This window comes from Sorghum bicolor, chromosome 8 (assembly GCF_000003195.3).
Source record: "Sorghum bicolor cultivar BTx623 chromosome 8, Sorghum_bicolor_NCBIv3, whole genome shotgun sequence".
Lineage (NCBI taxonomy): Eukaryota > Viridiplantae > Streptophyta > Magnoliopsida > Poales > Poaceae > Sorghum > Sorghum bicolor.
Genome location: NC_012877.2, coordinates 25,854,755 through 25,858,630, shown reverse-complemented (window position 1 = coordinate 25,858,630; position 3,876 = coordinate 25,854,755).

The window sequence follows — 3,876 nt, the reverse complement described above, 5'->3', positions numbered from 1 at the left end:
AGGACTAAACATGTTGAATTAATTGGGTTGGTTAATCTAGAGTCGTAAATCATACATGTTTGTCTCTTTTATTCATGTGAACGCCAGAACCAAGGAGAAACTTATAAAAAGTGATAGTCAAGTACCTTAAGATGTTACCTTACTTGAAGAGTGATGGTACAATATGACCTTGTGGAAGCTTTCCTTTCTTAGCGGTTGTGCATCATGCTTGTAGCACTCTCCATGGATCATCTCTTGTGAGCTATGCTTTCCTTGTGTAAATTGTTAAACTTCATGTGTCTCTCTCTTTGTCTCCAATGTGAGTTTATCTCCGGACTTCCCAGGTCGATATTGAAAGTTTTCCTTGTGCTTGTCATTCATCCGATCTTCTTGCTCCAATCCTAGAAAGGTTAGTGACAAGAATACCCGAAGGAATATTTTTTACAATTATACTTATATGCTCAAAACACAAGGTAATGTTGCAAATAATTAAAAGCTCATGTTACAATCTGATCAATGCTTGTTTTAGGACACTAAGCTTGTCCTTGGGAAACCATTAATTTATGTCAGTGAAGTGGTTTCCCCTCCAACGCTGACCTATATCAAGATCAACTCAACGAGATCTACAAAATTTATTATAGACATATGCATCGACAACCGCCCTTTTAAAGTTTTTATAAATAGAAAGGATGTGGGGGTTGGAGATCTCGAATGTGGTGATGTTGGAAAAACCAATGGATTGGGAAGATGTTGCATATGAGCATGGAGCAAATGAAGTGGCTATGAAATAAATTCCATGCTCATTAATGCTTAGAGTGAAATCCATGTGGTGTGGTGAAAATGGTAAGGTGAGTGTGGTAAAAAAGGAAAAAAAGGATACACGGACGACTTGGTTCGAAACTAGCACAGCTACCGTTCCCCGGCAACGGCGCCAGAAAGCTTGTTAGGTATTTTAAACGCAAACAGAAAAATCCGCAAGCGCACGGATACCGATGTAGCTTTCACCCGGGAGTATTCCAGAGTATCGATTTTCCACAGAGAACGTGAGTGTACTAATTAAGATCCAAGATCGCCCAAGGATAACTATATAATTATTTTTGGTGGGAAGAGAGGAAGTTTCCTGAGAGTTCTCTAGTTGATCTAAGAATCAAGAATTACTTCAAGATTATCTATATCGGGACATCAGAGCACTAACCACGGAAAGAGATGAGAAGGGGGCTAGGAAGGTCTGACTACGATCCTACAAACACCGATCCGAACGTGGTGGAATACGTCGACCGTTAGGGCTGTCACTACCCTAAGGCTACCACAACAATCCGCAGGATTGGGTGCAATTCCAGGTAATTGCAAGACTAAACACCACGTCTAATCTATTAATTACTACTCTAGCGTTATAAAGACTAGAGCACTTGATGCAAGCGGGAATCCAATAAATAACTTGAATGTAAATAAAAGTAATTAGAGAACTCAGGAATTATGAGTTGGAGAACCTGGAGAACGATGAAGAACGAACCAGATGCTGCAAAAGTATAATGTTGAGGAAGATCCGATAGATCCGGCTCCTCCTCCGCTCTCCTCTTCTCTCTCCCTATTTTCTAGATTACAACTAGAACTAACTAGAACTAGAACTAGAGGAACTAGAACTAGAACTAGATGAACTAGAACTAGATCTAGATGAACTAGAGGTAGAACTAGAAGAACTAGAGGGATCCTCTCTACTTGGATGAAGAATTGAAACCCTAGCTTTGATTCTGTAGAAGAGGTATGATCTCCAGGGGCCAGGGGGGTCTGGTTTTATAGTCCCTTCAAGTGAATCTGGGCCGTCGGATCAAACCGACATTGATCGCACGGTTTTCCTTGATCCTTTAGGTCGGTGGAGCGTTGTCCGCGAAACGTGACCGAATTGTTCTCTGGAAGTGCGCGGGCGCCCAAGGGACTAGGGCGGGCGCCCTGCCCCCGGGCCCGATCGGCCTCCCGTTCGTTTCCGTGGCTTCTGGAGTCTTCTAGATGGTAGAAAATTGTGCGGCACGTTAATATCTCTATGTAAAGCGTTATAAAGACTAGAGCACTTGATGCAAGCGGGAATCCAATAAATAACTTGAATGTAAATAAAAGTAATTAGAGAACTCAGGAATTATGAGTTGGAGAACCTGGAGAACGATGAAGAACGAACCAGATGCTGCAAAAGTATAATGTTGAGGAAGATCCGATAGATCCTGCTCCTCCTCCGCTCTCCTCTTCTCTCTCCCTATTTTCTAGATTACAACTAGAACTAACTAGAACTAGAACTAGAGGAACTAGAACTAGTACTTGATGAACTAGAACTAGATCTAGATGAACTAGAGGTAGAACTAGAAGAACTAGAGGGATCCTCTCTACTTGGATGAAGAATTGAAACCCTAGCTTTGATTCTGTAGAAGAGGTATGATCTCCAGGGGCCAGGGGGGTCTGGTTTTATAGTCCCTTCAAGTGAATCTGGGCCGTCGGATCAAACCGACATTGATCGCACGGTTTTCCTTGATCCTTTAGGTCGGTGGAGCGTTGTCCGCGAAACGTGACCGAATTGGTCTCTGGAAGTGGGCGGGCGCCCAAGGGACTAGGGCGGGCGCCCTACCCCCGGGCCCGATCGGCCTCCCGTTCGTTCCCGTGGCTTCTGGAGTCTTCTAGATGGTAGAAAATTGCGCGGCACGTTAATATCTCTATGTAAACCCGACGTGTGGGCCTTTCTTCCTTATTTCCTGATAACCCCCTGCAGAAATAGACAAACACCAAAACTTGTGGAATTCTGTCAGATAAAACCCTAAGTCTAGCTGTTGGTTCCATTTAGATCCTTTTCCATGATTAGTTGATAGTTAAATGTGAGCATTAAGGACCATCAACAGATAGGTACACGGTTTGTGCCAAATGCACCATAGGCTAAGAAACTATTTTGGACGCACGCGATGGTACTCCTTGGTGAAGAGGCTCATGTGGAACCTTGGTTCTGTCTGTTTGAAGATAGTTCCAATCTTGATGCAAGATAGGTGCACGGTTTGCATGGAACATACCATATGCTCAGAAATCAATTTGGACACAGCCGATGGAACTGTAGATGCACCCGATGGAACTACTAGATGAAGTTTATCATATGGAATCTCGCTTCCGTCCAGTTGGAGATAGTATTAGTTTCGGTGCAAGATAGTTGCATGGTTTGTGCCGAGTGCACCATAGGCTCAGAAATTGTTGTGGAAGTTCCCGATGGTACTCCTAGGTGAAGAGGCTCATGTGAGAGCTCGGTTCGGTCTGTTTGGAGATAGTGCTAATCTTGATGCAAGATAGGTGTACGGTTTGCATGGAACGTACCATATTCTCAGAAATCAATTTGGACGCACCCGATAGAACTCCTAGATCATGTGTGTCATATGGAACCTCGCTTCAATCTGTTTGCAGACAGGGTTAGTTTAGGTACAAGATTAGTGCATGGTTTGCGCATAATGCACCATAGGCACAGAAACCATTATGGAAGCACCGGATGATAATCCTAGGTGAAGAGGCTCAAGTGGAAGGTCGGTTCGATCTGTTTGGAGATAGTGCTAATCTTGATGCAAGATAGGTGCACGGTTTGCATGGAACATACCATATGCTAAGAAATCCATTTGGACGCACCCCAATAGAACTCCTAGATGACATGTGTCATATGGAATCTCGCTTCGGTCTATATGGAGACAGAGTTAGTTTTGGTGCAAGACAGGTACATAGTTTGCGCCTAATGCAACATAGGCAAAGAAACCATTTTGGATGCACCCGATGATACTCCTGGATAAAGGGGCTCAAGTGGAAGCTTAGTTTGCTTTTGTATGGAGATAGTGCTAATCTTGATGCAAGATAGGTGCACGAATTGCATGAAACGTACTATAT